Below are 16926 nucleotides of genomic sequence, written 5' to 3' on the forward strand. Positions count from 1 at the left end.
CTTCTGTATGATTGGAAAGTTTTCTGTGCCTATAATCTGGAGTAGAAAGGCTTTATACCACTAAATCATCAAACATAAAGCTGAAAAGGACAGAGAGAAATGAGTATTTAAATGTAAACTCTGCTATCAGAACACAGAAGAGCTAATCGTTATATAGAATAAATTAATCTCACAAATTACTTTTAAGCTATTCCAGCAAAAATGTCATTATAATAGTTTTGTTTCTCAATCCTTGATTTCAAATGGTACAAAGTCATGCCTGATGTTCTGTTGACACTTCATAACATCAGGAAATATCAGGGACTCACTCCGTAGGAATGGTCTTCAATGGGAGAAGCAAAATCATCCTCATCAGCTGCAAAGTCAAAAAAAGCACACATCACTGAAGTCAAGAAGCACAAAATGGCAAATGATCAAGTTCCAACAGCTAAAAAGATCCAAGATATTATGAGCTTTTAATGAGTGAAACATGCCATGAGAAAGGGACCTTCTGTCAATAAATCTACATCCTGGTTCACTAATTAAACCATCTATACACAGTGTCTGAATATGTAGACACCAGACTTCAACATTTCTTAATTATATTCAATTCCAGGCATCTTTTTCCATTTAATTGACATTCTGAAATGTCTATACAGTCCTATCAGATAGGTACCAAATTCTCAAAGGAGGTTAACTACACCCTTCTGAATTCTGAGTCATCTGATTAAAATTGTTATTATGAAACTTTGTTTTCAAAATGTGGGTTAAGAATCACACCGTACTCTGTCCATAACTACAGCAATATTAAAGTCATCTGCATTTGGTCCATTCTAGTGGGGACATTTCTTTACAGTAAGGCTCTCGACAGCCAGGGCAACCTGATGAAACCACAGCTACGACATCCAGCCTGGTCTAAGACCCATGCCACAGGAATCACATGACATACTGCTCAGCCAATCACAGCACGTACTGCCATCATTCAGCACCTCTTAAGAGCCAAACAGAGAATTGCAAACCACAGTCTTAAAAAAAAACTTCAGATCCCCCAAATATGAATTGTATACTTAACACTTCAAAAATAATCAATAAAATGTCATCTTTAATAGGCGCTCTAGGTTTCAAAAAAGACCAAGCTACCCCTCCTCCCGAGATATAGCTTCATTCTGCTTTTAAAGAAAAGCACCCAGTGTTTATCTGATAGAAAAAGTGACATTTATACTGTCATTAAGCACGTTTGTCACTGATCTGTAGTATCTGGCATGCTTTCAGATGTTTACAAGTGTTAAGTAATATTCAATGATATTTTGTAGCATTAAATTTGGGGTTTACTTCAAAACGTGAATGTAATAGCTGCTCCAGCGTGCTCACTTTTTAACCTTCCACAGTACTGAAAAGACTGTAATTTTTATCAGATTGTTTGGAATTTAATTTAGTTGAAGTCCTGAAGTTACAATTAAACTTCCAGTTAACCTTTCACATCTGTGCCTCATTCAACAGCTGTGCTTATCTCTGACATCTCAAAAAAGAAACGAAATAAGGAAGAGCAGAAATATTATTTGCAACTGCTTTGCAAAGTACAAGTATCAGCAAATCATGGTAAACCTCCAAGGTAACAGTTCCAGCCTTTTCACCCACATTCCGGAGGTGTACCATTTACTTTTTTTTTATAAAGTTAAAAAGCAAGCATCAGACCTGAATGCTGAATTCCTAAAGAACGGAACACTTCAGAGTTCCCTCTGCTAAAGCTAACTGAGATTCTTAACTAAACCTCAAATAGAGGAAAACAGGGAACTAAGAATACACCATGGCCACCAGTGTGGTTTCTCCCTGGCACTTGCCAGAAGCATGCCTGCCAAACTTAGTAGGCTCTTTCCCCCTCCAACACTAAGTAGTCTGTGATTTTTTTCCTTAAGTATACACATCTTTAGCCACAATTAGACTGAAACCTTCTTGAGGACATGATTTTTTTAAATGCACTGCATCTCTTGTAATTCCTACACATAAAAGGAGAATTGAGCAAATATTGATGGATTACATTGAATTCGTTCCCTGAATTCAAAATTACATAAAGAACAGACTCCACAGCAAGTGTCTAATGTGGAAAGGAAGAATTTGTTCCCGGAGAAACCTTCCAAAATTCATTTATCAGTGCTGGAGCACACTATGATTACCATGTGGAGAAGGAAGTGAAGCAAACTATAGTGAAATTGAGGACAAATACACATTCGGCGACAGAACTGGCGAAAGTGAGAACCAAAAAATGCAGGAGGATGGAAGCCATGTGCCTACCCAGCCACCTTTTTCAGGGCTAGTCCAGCTCAATGACAACTCAGTAGAGAGTCCCAGGGGTTCCATTCACAGCAGGAGGATGCCGAGCACATGTTCTTAATTTTCATTCAAATTCCCTGAGGTCTAGGTGCTCTGGGCAGGGGTGAACTCTGACCTCCTGACCTGAGGCATCACTGTGGTTTCTCTGCAACACTGCAGTTCTCCCACCTCGGCTCCCAGCAGATTTTGATGCCTCGGTCCTACCCCTGCAGATTCTGACTTAAATGGTCTGGAAGCACCTTGTCCATCAGTTGTTTTAAAAGCTTTGAGTGATTCCAAAGTGCGGTCAAGGTTGCAAACTGCTGCTTTCCGATGACTCTGGGAGCTGGAGGAGGGGTGTGAGAAGCCCTCAGAATTAACTGCTGAATTACGGTGTCATAAGCAACCCATTAAATTTTATGAGAACAGCAAAAATGAGTGACTTTTTAAAGGCTCCCCTCAAAGGCAGATTATCCTCACCAATATTTTTTTAGAGACTAACAGTCAACCAAAATAACCCAGAGTTGGTGATGTGTTCTTTAGGAAGTCACCATGAGTATACATCAGAGAAGAAACAGGGGCATGCGCGTGCACCTTGCATGCAGGCACATTTAAAATCTGTAAAAGTCCTCTTTGAAACTGGGGGTGGAGTGGGGATGAGGACCACAAAAGGATAATGGAGAAAAGGACCTGAATAAATTCTAGTGTCTTCCCAAAACGTTCAGTAATATTCCAACAGCCCACTTGGATTATTCCATGGGTGTGTTTTTCCAAAAGGGAGCTCTTTCCTAAACAAATGAATTCATTGATTTTGTAGTATCTTGCCTACATTAGGCTTTTACCAAGAATTATTAAATTGGATTTTATTCACCACATACCTCTAAATGTCTACTTTAGGTCATATTAATCTCTCCTTCCTCCTCTAGGACCCTGTTCAGTGACACTGTTTTGTCAAATAACAATTATGGCCTTGTGTTGATTTCTACTTTGCACACATGGGTATCCCCCATTTTCCCAACAAGACAGTAAGCATACAGAAGCAAAGGATATAGTTTACATTTACAAAGAATATATTTGAATCCTGCCCACTGCCTTGCAAAGGGAGGTAGGTTCAGTAATTACTGGGGATAAAAAACTAAAAGAAATGAAATTTTTAAAGAGGGAAAGGAAGCAAAAAATAAAACAGGAAAAAAAAAGTGCAACTTTTTTTAAAGGAAACAACTTAAAATTCTATAAAGTATGACTTCATAGAATGAAAACAAAGGGTTCAATTTAAGACATACAAGGGCAAGAGTTAATTAAACAAATTTCCTTTATTAAATGGGGATTGTAATCCACAGTCTTGGAACCCTCAAAGACCAAAAAGATGAAACACGACAATCTGCCCAAGGGTCCCTTTCTCAGCAGCCCCTGTATGACTTTTGTCCAGTTAAGGCAACACTCCTAAAGCATTGTGTAAAGAAAGGACAATCCTTGATTATAAGAATAATTTAATCATTAGGATTTGAAATCTGTCTTCTATTTTCTCTATCATCATGCCAGTTCCATTCTCAAATTTTCATCCTTTCTACTTAATATATAAATATCTCAGTCCTAGAACTGGCTAAAACTAAGACTGAGCTGGCAGTGCCATTCCAGTCCCAAACTACTCCAACGGTCATTTGTCACTGTTACATGTAGCTGACAGCCTATTTTGGTAGACCAGTGACTGGCTGGAAGCCACTAGACAAGTGTCAAATATGTTCTCAATAAATTCAGTCTGTGGCATTAAGCTGAATCTATTTGTTTTTCTTTCTTTAAGGAAAGGCAAGCTTTCCTATAATTATTCTTGGAAAGAAATTTGGGGGAAAGGAGGCACTGTAGGCACAGAAGGAAAAGAGCTTATTAAAGGAGTAAATGCTCTTCAATTGACAAAAAAAAATCAGTATGTTTGAGAAAGTCTATAGAATCAAATTGTCCAAAACACAGAAAAGAAATTTACCTTCAGGGTCTTCACAGAGGAAGTCACGTAAGCCCCAAGTATGTATTGGGCCACTAGGCCCTGTGGTCACCCTCAAGAAGACAGACTATAAAGCACAGACATAACCCTCACAATGCGGCAGGAAAGAGGTTCGTAAGGGCATATTCGACAATTAGAGATTGAAAAGTACTTCAGAAAAATCAACAAACAAACCAATATATATACAGGGGTTGTGTCTCTTCCTTTACTTTTTTAAGCTTATGCCTATCTGTGGGAAACTAGAGGCTCCCCTATGCGCAGGGAGGAGGAGGGCAGGAGACATGTCCTTCCCTCCAAGTCTGTCCTGTCAGATCCCTTTTTTTATTTTCATTCCTCCCTGGGGTTTGTCACAATCAGCAAAGACAAGGGTTCATCAATAGTTCTTCCTCAACAATCAAAGGAAATCAATCTGAATGGACAGGCCCAGCTGATCCCATCAGAAGATACCACTCAGTGCTCGGGCAGAAGGCAAAAACCTGGGAATGATCCCCGAGGGAAGAAACAAAACACCCCCTATATTAGCCTTTCCCTCCTACCCCACAGGAAAAAGTCAACCCACCTATCAACTGGACCGATGTGGGGTACCATGGAATGTCACAACCAACTCTGCCAATGGTAAGGTGAAGCCACGTTGGTCCTATTTGTTTTATGAGCTATTTAAAAGCATAACAGGATAGCCAGGGGGAACACTCCTGGAACTAGCTGGTAATGATGAAATATCCTCTCCCCCCTCATAATTGCCTATTTCTTTGTATTTGACATAACGCATCAGCCAGATTAGAGCAGGTCACCACCCAGCAGTATATGAGGCAAGCAAGGATGATAACATAACCTGACACATCAAAATGTTCTTCTGAGAGCAGCCTGAAGAGCCGCGGCTTTATAAAAAGCTGTGAGCTGGCAAAATAACCAGACAGCATCCAGGTCAGTGGGCATCCACTCTGTTGATGGGTACTCATTTCATTTTTGAGTAGCTCAGCACAACTGTAATTGCTAGTTAACAGATAGACTGGATCTTGACTATTCAAGAAAAAAATTCCCAAAATGACTCTAGCCAGGAACCAGAATAAAATTTGAAGGAAAAAAAAAAAAAAAGGCAGGGGAGAGAGGGGAACTTGAGAGCCAGCCCCTGGTTAGCAAACACTGGCTGTGAAAATTGTGGAGCTAGAAGATGCAGCCCGCCCCAGCAGCCAACCCGTTTGTGATATCTGAGCCAGCAGCCTTTCATGTGGAGTTCTGTGTGGTTCAGATATGAAGACATTATAACCGAACAGTTCTGGTAACTTTCTCATCCCAGCACCATTCATTGTCCAAATTCCAGCAAGCCAGCAGCAAGGCTTCATGATTGTCCATCAGCATTCAGTTTAATTTTGAAAGACAACTTTTCTCCGCGTAAAATGTTTCTAAAAAAAAACCCTTCCCCCACTACAACCTTATTAGAAAAAAAGCACATCAAAGCGCTAAAGTTAATGCATTTTCTGTCTTTGTCTCTTGGCGCCCGGGTTTTCGTAGCTGTTCTTTATTCTCTCGCTGCTCAGCTGCTCCAATTTAGGGGTAAGAACTCAAAAAAGAAAAAGCAGGAGCAGTTGGCTCTGTGCAATTTCCAGGATTCTGCATAATCTCAATCTCTCCATCTCTTCTCTCTCCGTGTCTCCCTGCTATCCCTTCCCTTCCTTTCCTTCTCAGATTCAGATCTCCAAGTCACAAACAAGAACATCATTTAGGCGTTCGATAAGCGGTAAGAGAAGTTCAGGGTCTGCTGGTGGAGAAATCTGGGTTCTCTCTGATCGATATTGAGAAGGGGGCACCTCGGTCCTCAGTTCCTAGATGGCGGGCTTCCCCATTCCGCCACCTGAATTTGCTGCCTGGATCAGGGGCAAAGGCAGCTGCAGTCAGTTTTCAGTCTGTGCATGTATTTTAACTCAGCCCGGGGGCAATCAGAAAATCTAACCCTAGCAACAAAGCCAGGAGCACAAACCCACCGTGATGAACTGGTCCGCCTGCTTCTCCCGCCCTCTTCCTCCTACCACCCCCGACTCGCCTTTGAAAAGACAAGCGCTGGGACCAGAAAATTAATACGTCCGAGGCGAAGAAGGGGGAAAGCGGCGGAATACAAGTGGCCAGGAGTGGTTTGCATTTCGTTGTTTGTTTACGGGTATCTTTTTAAACATCAAGGACCCATGAATGTGAACCCAAGCTGGCCAAACCCCCGCGGGAGCGTCGCACGGCCCCAGGCGCTGCCCAGACAGCTCGCCCCCCGCCCCTCTCCCGTCTGGATGCGGCCGGGGTGAGTGGGGGAGGTTCGCGCGGGTTTGTCTGACACTTGTAAAAGGGAGAGGGCTCCAACTTGGAAAACAAATGCGCCGGAGTCCGAGGGCGGGAGGAGGGGCAACAGAAAAGACTCTTCAGTCATTTGCGCGGTCGGTGCTTCCCTCCCTCTGTCGCTCCCGCCGCGGCTGTCGCAGGCTTGCCCAGCCCAGAAGCCAGTCCGGGTGTGCGCACGGCAGCGGCAGCGAGACAGGGCTGGGGACCCAAGCGGGTTGAGTCGGCCAGACGCCGCCGGCCCCCGCCACCCATCGCCCACGCTCCTGGCCGCAGGCGCCTCTCCCTCCCGGGAGGCTCTCCTAACCCCCAAGGCGACCTCATCCGGTCTCTGCAGGCTCGCTCCCCCTCTTCCTTATGTACACTGGCCACTCTCTTCCACCGCCTGGTTGTGCCCCCATTATTACACGCTGCTGCAGCCGCAGGACGCCACCACCATCACCACACACACACATCCCGGAGCGCCTCGTTTCCTGTTGTCGCAGGCTACCCAAGAGGCGCTCTTAGGGCCAAGCCAAACTCCCGCCACCCCCGCAGTCTGGAACCCCGCGCACACCCCGCCTACGACAGCAGGGCACGGGGAAAGTCAGCAAAAGTTGCTTTCCACGAAGCCTAATCGTGGTCATTGTTTAACCATCCCGCAAAGCACACGCGACAAAAGTCAGTGTGAGACTGCAGGGATAAATACCGACCACAGCAAGGCTAAAAATACCCGGGCTAGCCACCTCGCGCAAGCCCGGGGACCAGATGCACTTTAGCTCAGCGACCCCCACTGGCGGAATTCGGGCGCGCACCCGGAGCCGCGCGAAGACAGTCCTGGCCATCTCGGCTACCTCCCTCTTCCACCCCTCAGACCCCCACCCCGCCCCACACCCACACGAGTTTCAGCAAGGGGGTCCATCCAGAACCCACCAGGAAGGGGCTTTGAGATAGAAACTGGCGCGCCTTCGCGTTCCCGCCCCCAGACCCATAGAGGGCTGTAACGCCCCACCAGGACCTACAGACCCGCACCGCTTTCTTTTCAAAGATAAGCAACACACACTCCCGCCCGCCAAAAATCATTCACTCTCCCAAGGCACTCCGTTTGCCTAGAAGAAAATAGTAGGAAAAGTCCCTCCTCCCGCTACCCGGTAAAAGGATGTCGCCCCAGTCCGAGAGCCGCTGCCATTCAAGTATATTCCATCCTGCCCATGACCCCCCAAGCCCGAGTGAAGCGTGGAGCAGACCAATACACTGTTTAGTAACCCCTTCTCCTGCCTGGCGAAAGTGGAGTCTGGACTCCCGGCTCTGCTCGGCGCCTCTCCAAGCGACGACCCAACTTGCTCCTCTGGGTTCCCCAAGTGCATCCATGGACCTCTGAACATTCCCACTGCGCCCGCCAGGCACCAGCTGCCAAACGTGCTCGCCCGCCTGGTCCCTCACATCCACCTGCATCGGGCCGACGAGGCTCTGGGGGCCCGGGGATGGGTGTTCCGATCCGCAAGCCCTCTCGCGCCTCTTCCCCAAATCTTCAACCCCAAACTTGGCCAACTCCTTGCGAACCCGGCTACTGCCGCAAGACCCAGCCTCCTTCTTGCAGTGTCAGCGACCGCGGCTCGGAGCCGTGCGGAGGCAGGAACTTTCAAAGGTGAAAAGTTTCCCCCATGCGCTCCGCCGGCTCTCGCCTCCCAGAGCCCACCTCGCAGCCGGGTTTCCTCCTGGAGGCGCGCTCCGGCCGGTGAACCGGCAGCCAGATCACCACGCTAAAAATCCCACGCACCCTTGCCTCCACCGGCGATCCACAGCTCCAGCAGGCGTTTCCCCGTGGTCTTCCTCTCCGGGAGCTCCAGCCCAGGGCGAGCCGGCCACCCGGCCGCTGCCGCCGCAGTGCCCGCCGCGCGCTCTCCGGGACTGGATCCGCGAGCAGAGGCGCTCGGCGCACCGGACGCCGCCGCCGCCGCCGCCGCCGCCGCCGCCGCGGGGGCTCGCAGGCGGAGGAGGGGAGCCGGGAGGAGGAGAACGGCAGCAGGAGGCGGGGGACGGGGGCGCGAGATCCCAATCCGCAGCCCAGATCACAGCGCAGCCTGCCGGTTTGAGTGCTGGCTCTCGCGTCTGCTCCGAGCTGCCGCCGCAGCCGCTACTGCTCGCCGCCTCGCTGCTCCCAGCTCCCCATCGCAGCCGACGCCGACGCACGGCCAAGCCCCTCTCTCCTCTCGCTTTTCTCTCGCTGTCTCCTCCTCCCAAACCGCGAGCGAAAAGGGCGAGGGGGAGAGAAGCACCGGCGTCCGGAATGACTGGCGGTCTCCGAGCTCCGCGCGCCCGGGAGAGGGGGCGGGCGAGAGGGGGTGGGGGAGGCGCGGCGAGCTGGCCAGCGCTCCCAGCGCGGGGCCTGGAAGCTGAACTAATTTTAGAGCTGGAGTCGTCCTCCACCAGTCTCCCGGGGCTCGAGGGTAACACCAACGTGCCTTCCTGCCACGGGTAGAGCGTGGTGCCGGCTCCGGAGACCTCACACGCGCCACTTCCAGTCCGAGCAGCACTACAGCTCCGCGCAGAAGTCGAGCACGTGTTCTTTCCTAGGGCAGATGATCAACTGAGGCACCTGGAGGTTAAAATGGCCTATCTAAGACCCAAGCTTAGTTTGTGGTGTAAAGATGAAACCATCAAATGTTGTGCGTCTTGATTTCAACTGTGCTTCCCAGACAAAGCTCCTACTACTTTTTCACACGTTTTTGAATGCTGGGGTCATCTTTCCTTGTGGAGCCGGGGTGAAATGTTTGTTTAAAAAGGCAACGGCGCATTCTCTTCCCTCCTTCCCTAACTTCAAATCGTTTGAAACGTTTTTGCCCAAATGGAGAGGTACCCTGAAGGGAATGAGTGACTAATTTGGGGCTTGATGATTTGCAACTCCAACCTGTCAGTTTGCCTGTTCCAGTAACTTGTGCTCCGACACCCCCCCCACACACACACTCCTCGCCCCCCGCCCCCCACATTCTGCTGCAGCTGAGGCTCCACTAGTCCCCTCTGCTGTGTATCCTCACGCTTCTGCCTTTCTTCCCCTCAAAGCAGTCTTAACACCGCCACCCCCACGCACCCCTCACTCACGCAGCACCGCACATCTGTCCCTAAAGCAGGCGTACAAGCGGGCGATTGCCTCGGATACTCTCTCCCGGCGACTTCTCCCCAACTCCAACACTGGCACCAGGGAAGAGGCGCCCCGAGGCCTGCAAGTCTATTCCCCAGAAGAAATCACTACTTTTTTTGAACCACAGAATTTTCTTTGGGGAGCCAGGTAGGGGTCGCCACTGGGGGACTTCGTGCTCAGTCACTAGAGCGAATCCTTTGAAGAGCCAACTGAGTTTACTTTTCTGCCCTTCTAGCTAGCAGCCTGGGGCCTCTGCCCTACAGCAGCTACACAATGGCGCCGCTGCGCCCCACAGGTGGAAAGTTCCCCCTGAAAGCCCCCAGCAGCCTCGCTGCCTTGACAGCCCCATAAAGTACTGACGTACTCTTGGTCACTCTGCTCTTGGTTTAATGTGAATCCTAAAGGACAGTGACAGCTCCCCATACATCAGCTAATTCAAAGATAATCAGCCTGATGTTACACAGGGCTTCATTGTCACCGAAGGCCAGAAGATGGGAAAGCTGACAGGAGGGAAACCAACGGGGCTGGGAAGACTTCCCCGCCCTCCAAAATCTTGTCATTTGAATAATTTTGTTTTCATTTCATTTTTACTTCAGCAGCATTCTAAGGCGTTGAAAGTTTATTACCATATAAATATGTCCCTGACATGGCATCTTCCTGGTGACCAACAGTGCAGCTAACAGTGCCTCAGAGATTTTAATGACTCAGTATATTTCCCACCTGAGTGCTTCTGCGGACGTGCTCAAACAAGCTGGCTCCGGAAACCAGGCACCTTGGGTAGAGTCGGCGGGTGGTTGGCTGGCCACTGGGATTCTCCAGGAAAGCGTGCTGGCCGTGAAACAGCACATCTTCCACCTTCTGCCTGGGAAGAGTGCCAGGTGAGCGTAGGTGCGGCCCCTGCTGCGTCTGGTGGTGCTCATGCATTCCAGCTCCTCAGAATGTTCTCTTAGGCCTCAGAGGCACCTTACACATAAGTACAGAAATTTGTCTAAATTTCAGCCTCCCCTATCCCTAGGCAGTGCATTGATAATAAAGTAAACAGCCTTTACTCCCAGGGCAGATATAAGCCATTATAGCCTGTGGGTAAACGACTTCCTGCAAGTATGATGGAGTGGTGTATCTAGTAGGACACCCCTCCAGGCATTGAAGATTTGCCCAGCACTTAATACTCGTTTAATACTGACTGTATTAGACTTCTTTATTTCTTTAAAAAGTGCCTATTGTGTGCTAGCACTGTGGTAGGCACAGAGCTGATAACGCTGTAAGCTCTGTAACAGCAGAGACTTTGTTGATCATGTTTACATTTTTATCCCCAATTCCCTACACCAGGCCTGACATATTCAATGAATATTAGTAAATACTCAATAAACTTCCAAGACTAAACAGATATTGAAAGCCTGAGAATCTTTTGTTCCACACAATGAATATAATATACAGGACATTGACATCCTTATAGGAAAGGAGACCAAAAAATGAAAAACTGAATCTATAAGAAAGCATGTCACTTGCTATAACATACGTCCCAGGCAGCACTTCGGATCCTCTGGGCCTCACTGTCCCTTTTAGCCACTGCAAGAGCAACCAGTTTGAAACAGGCTCCAGCCAGCCAGCTTCACACGGCTACAATCTGGCTGTGCCTGACGCTCAGCCTCCTTTACATCTCTCCTCCCATCTGAGGTCTTCTTGGCTGACATTTCAGTGCAGACTACGCATGAGAAATTAAACACTCTGTGGTCAGTCTTTGACCAAATGGGACCTGGGAGCCCATGGACAAATGGTCCCTTTGCCATTTTCCAACAAAGGATATTGAAAAGTGTTACACAGAGCTTCTCAGATGGTCTTGCTGATTTCAGCAGTCAGTTACCTGAAGCAGTGGCCAGCTTGCTAACACATCCTCGTCCTGGCTCCCCATCCTTTACCATTCCTTTCCTGGGATCCATAATAAAGTACTTTCAGTAAGTCCTTGTATCAGATTCTGTTTTTGGCAATCTCAGGCTAAACAACTGCCACCACCAATCTTAAATATTGTCATCAAGGAATAATCAAATGATTTTTCACCATGCTTTTCACCAAATGAGGATAAATATGTCCCTCATATATACTACATACACACACACACACACACACACACACACACACTGGCTCCTCTTTGTGGTCAATTATATCCTGCCCAAATCTGCTCTTATTAATCCAATCACTTTATTTCTGTGTTCATAGCATCAATGATCGAGTGTGACATTTGAGGCAGTACTACCTGACTCTTAACCTGCCATAAGCACTCAATAATGGTTTCCTTTAAATAGAGTCATTTGTTACCACCATGGACCTTTGAAGAAAGTAGTGGAATTTTCTTCCCTGGAAGTATTTAATCAAAGGATAGAGGTTTATCAACTTGGGATAGGAGTGTATCTGTCAAGAAACTCTGGTAATATGGTTTTTTTGGAAATGCATGAAATCAAGTTATATTATGACAAGGGGGTAGTGGTAAAGTGAGCAGGTTCTAGAGGGAGACTGACTGACAGAATTCTCACTTTCCACCTTCAAGTTGAATTATTTGGATAAATTACCTTATTTCCCTAGGTCTAGTTCCTTCATATGTAATATAGACCTATAATGGTATCTATCTGATAAGATTATTGTAAGAATAAATGAGATAATTGATAAAAGCATGTGTTCAACATATAGTAAGCATCCAAGAAATTTTAGCAGTTATTCTTCTTTTTGAGACAAGTCATGGAGCAACGATTTTATATCTTCTGAGCGTAAAGTCAGGGCTAGAAGCCAGATCAAAGTTCAGACTCTTCTGTGCTAAAATTCTATGATTCTAACTCCATTTCTGGAATGACCTCTTGTTATCCATATAGCTGTGAGAGGCCAAACTTGTACTTAAATACAGCAAAATGATGATGCTCCAGATACTCCATATCATGCAATCCATAACATTTATATATATAAACTGTAAAGGGTCACTATGGATGGGAACACTTATTTGTATCCATCTTTGCCCTTTATTAATAACCCTCCTTAGATTTCAACTTCACCTTTTGCAAATCCTATTTTATAACTGAGAATGGCATATGCATATACTTCATAAATGACTATAATAGTAATGCAAATATTTTCATAGAAAAACGTCTCCTCATTTGATTTCATGTATTATAAAACATCAAAGAATATAAAATAGACATTGGATACATTTTATCCCTGGAGGTCTTTATGATTTTTGGATCACAGACCTCTTTGATCAAACTTATGGAATTGCTTTTAAAAAATACACATATAACACATACAAACATTTTTTGCATTCTATGTCACCAATTTCAGAGGCCCTCTAATGTTCCTCTATAGAACCCAGAGTACAGAAAACGTGCATGAAAATATTTCATCCAGAACTGAAGTTCTGCTTCTTCAAATTTTAGTTAGCATTAGGTTTTAATGAAATTGCATTTCAAATCTCTCCTTTAAAGGAAGATGTACTACCTCAGGGGTTGGAGGCACAAAGTGTACCTGAAATGAACTCTGATAATTCCAGACTCTTAAGAACTTACTCTTAAAGCAAAAATGCCACCAAGGCCACTTGTGTTGGGGACTCACTATACAACCAGAAGTTCTCTGAGTTAACTTCCACTTAGACTACAAAGCTTATTAAAAGTAATTAAAATGTGCTAATTTGGAGCTTACAAACTCCAAATTAAAATTCAGCATTAATTAAAACAACAGTAACTGTTGAAATCTTTTAGAACTTAGACCAAAAAAAACTTGTTACAGAGGAGTATTTTATCACTGATGTTTTCTAAAATTGCAGGTATATAGTAATACTAAAAAGCAGACTAAGCTTTTCACTTTAAATTTTCTTTTTAAATTCTCACAGATAGTGCTTCTACCCAACCCATTGCTTGCAACTATGCAGATCTCTCCTGCTGGCCCACCCTTGGTATGCACTTCACTGATTATACTTACACAGGGCCTTCTTTGCCACTTAACTATCCTAAGGTTGATCAATCCCAATCCACCTTATTTTGAAACAACAACCAAACAAAACTTGGACAGACCTAACACTTGGTTTCTACCAAGTAAATTGTCTTATCAACTGTCCTTATCATTGAGAAAATTATTTTTGTATTATGTATTTTATATTATTATAAAAATCTTTTTATACCTTTGTCTTTGGCTATGAATTTCCATCTTTGGCTGCACAGAGCTTAATGATAAATATAAATTTCAGACACTCATTTTTAACATACCTACAATTCTGTATTCTTTAAACCACTCCTTTGTCTTTTCTTTTTTATTTACTGCTTTTAAATATTTTTGAGCAGCTCTGTACTTGGCTCTCTCCTAAGTGCTGCGGATATAATGGTTAACAAAAACCTGAGATGTCTCCCCTCTTTTGGACTGACCAATGGGAAGTCACTACAAATGATCATATAAAGAAATGTAATAGTGAGAAGGGCTAAAAACAAATTGCTTCAGGTTGTGGGTTTATTTTGATCACCACCACTTCAGAGGGGAGGATTTTTCATTCCTTTTTCTACTTTACTTATAAACTAACATTCAGCACTAACCATGACGAATAAGTAAATGGGATATTTAGTGCTATAGGATATTTTTGACATACTATAAATGACAAATGTCATCAAATATTAAGGTATTACTAGTTTCAGGATCCCACATTAACATCTTCACCAAAAGTTTTCATGTACCCTATTGACCTCTAATTAATCCTTCTTTTCCTTAAGTATCCTGAGATGAAATTTTAAGAGTTTCTCATTCAAAATCGCTGCTTTTAAAATTATTTATAAATTATGGGTGCTCATGGTCTGCCCCTACATTTCAGTACAACAGATAAATTATATTATGAACAAAATATGCTTCTGTGGGCTAAACTAGTTAGACCACAATTTATAACATATTTCTGTGGGAAAAGCATTCCAAGTTTAAAACAACTGGCTTACAGACATTTGGAACATGACTTGTTTGTATAGTAAGATGTTCCTTTACCAATCAAAGGGAAAGTTGCTATGTAAAAGTGAGGTAATCATTTATTATAAGTTCCATAAAATCTTAGAGTTAGAAAAATAGAGTTTATATATATATACCACACTTTTAATTTGCCTACATGTCATTTCTGCTTATCGCTTCAGTCTTTATTTACTTCTCTAGGGCACCTTCAAAAAATTGCCAAGGCACAGAATGAAGATTTTTACTTGCTAAAAGGAAGAGATATGTGATCATCTACCTAATTCTTTGACTAATGCAGAAAGGAAAATTAAAAAGAAGTCCATCTAAACTAAGGAGCCCTGAAACCAAAGAAAAGGAAAAGGCCTTTCTGAGGGGTTGGCAAACAAATTATAGCAATTGATTTTCTTTTTAACCTGATGTTAATTAAATCAGTAAAGTATTATTGAAAATAAATACTGGCATATTGCTTTAAGTTAAGGAACATAGACCCCCTTCTCATTTTAAATTCAAGGAAAGGTCTATTTACCCTTAACTTTTGAATACTTTAGCTGAACAAGTTAATACCTGTTTCATTTTATGAGGCCAAATGTTAGCAATGAATGTCAGTGTAATTTTTCAAAAGTGAGCTGCATCAAACTATTTGCATAAAAAAATGTCACTGTGAGCCATACCTTGTTGCCCATGGCCCTTGTCAAAGGAAGCTGGAAGAACATCATCTGTTTTTATGTCTAATAACTTGGTTCACCAAAAAATAACTATTGACCAAATACAGTGGATTTTCAGTAGAGTGAAAAATTGCCAGTTATGAGAAAGTAGCAGGTTCAAGGAGTTGATAATAAGATTCAGTTTTTTTCATTTCAAGATCTGCTAGTCCAAATTCAAACCAGATTTGGGATGGTTAAAAGTTCTTTTCCTCTGGCTCAGATTCAGGAGTGAATTTGAAACATCCTACTTCTCTTAGTACATTTTCTATTGGGGAGGCCTGGTCATTGTACAATATTTGCTAGTATCTTGCATGAGTTTCAGCCCTGGGCAAGTTCACTGTGGATTCAGTGAGACTAGGAAATGACAACAGAATATTCTTGGCTTAAAAAAGTTTATACCCTGCTTTATTCTCACAGGAGATAGGTTGAAAACTAGAATCATATCTGCATCCATCAGTCTGAAGATATGTAATCCATCCCCATCTCTGCCCCCACCCAGAGTCCTGGGCAGAGCTCCTTATAGTGCCTCAGTCAATAATAGCTCATTGCCAATGGGTGTGGGAGCATTAGCCTAGCAGTAGGCCAACTACATCATCAAGTAGTTTAGGGCCAGGTGAGGATCCTGGCTATAGGAAATTTCATTTTCCCCACAGCTAGTCACTGACATCCATTCATTCATAAACTGAAAACCTACTGTGTGCAGTGGAGGCAGATGTTGGAGATATTTATGGTATGGCATAAATAGTCCCTGATTTCAGGAAGCTTACTGTCTTGCTGGAGCTTTCAGTCCTGGGAAAGTTCACTTTAGGTTCACCAAGACTGAATCACAACGATGGAACATCAGAGGTAAAAGGGCTTATACTAAGCTTTACTCCCATGGTGGCAGGTTAAATGCTAGAATCCCATCCGCCTCTGGGGCAGTCTGCATGCAGCAAGCCAGTCTGCCTCCAGGCCTCTCCACCTCTTTAGCCGTCTCAGTCTCTGTCCTTGGCGCTGCCACCACTCCAGCCTCTGCTCTCCTTTAGCCATGCAGCCCAGAGCACTGGGCAGAGCTCTTTATATACAGTCAATAATGACTCAGTGACCACATGTGTGCAAGCATACAACTGTGAGCACTGCACCTGCGCAGTGGGCTAGTATCTAAGGGCCAGGTGAAAATCCTGGCCATAGTAACTTCCATTTTACCCACACTTATCCGTGACAACCACCCGAATAAAGCACTGTCCTTGGACTCAGTAACACTGATTCTTACGAATGTCAACAGACTTGTCAACCTTAATACCTTTAAGTTTTTTGTTACTGCACCAGGGCCAGGACTTTTCCTGATGGCCTCTGGTCAGAGTGGAACTACCGTGTTCCCGATGGAACCAAGTCTTCACCTCTGTGATACCGCTTCTCAAACTGCCTCATCATCTTCCTCTGGTTGTGTATCTGTCTCTCCTCTTTAGCCTCTTGAGCATACAGGCTGGTCTTTAATCTCTGTATCACTGAAGTGAGCATCTGTGGAGAAAGCAAAGGTTCCTATGGCC

At 44.7% G+C, this 16926-nt stretch overlaps 1 protein-coding gene across 8 annotated transcripts in view; it reads right to left on the reverse strand.

Annotated features, from left to right (window-relative positions):
- FAT3 (FAT atypical cadherin 3) overlaps positions 1-8523 on the reverse strand; it is a 603349-nt gene extending 594826 nt beyond the window's left edge. For all 8 annotated transcript variants that reach the window (XM_036923269.2, XM_036923272.2, XM_036923270.2 and 5 more), the window contains exon 1: positions 8370-8523. The gene's annotated coding sequence lies outside the window, so the exon portion shown is untranslated. The remainder of the gene's footprint in view (positions 1-8369) is intronic.
- Positions 8524-16926: the final 8403 nt, after the last annotated feature.

The sequence above is a fragment of the Manis pentadactyla genome, chromosome 9 (genome assembly GCF_030020395.1).
Source record: "Manis pentadactyla isolate mManPen7 chromosome 9, mManPen7.hap1, whole genome shotgun sequence".
Lineage (NCBI taxonomy): Eukaryota > Metazoa > Chordata > Mammalia > Pholidota > Manidae > Manis > Manis pentadactyla.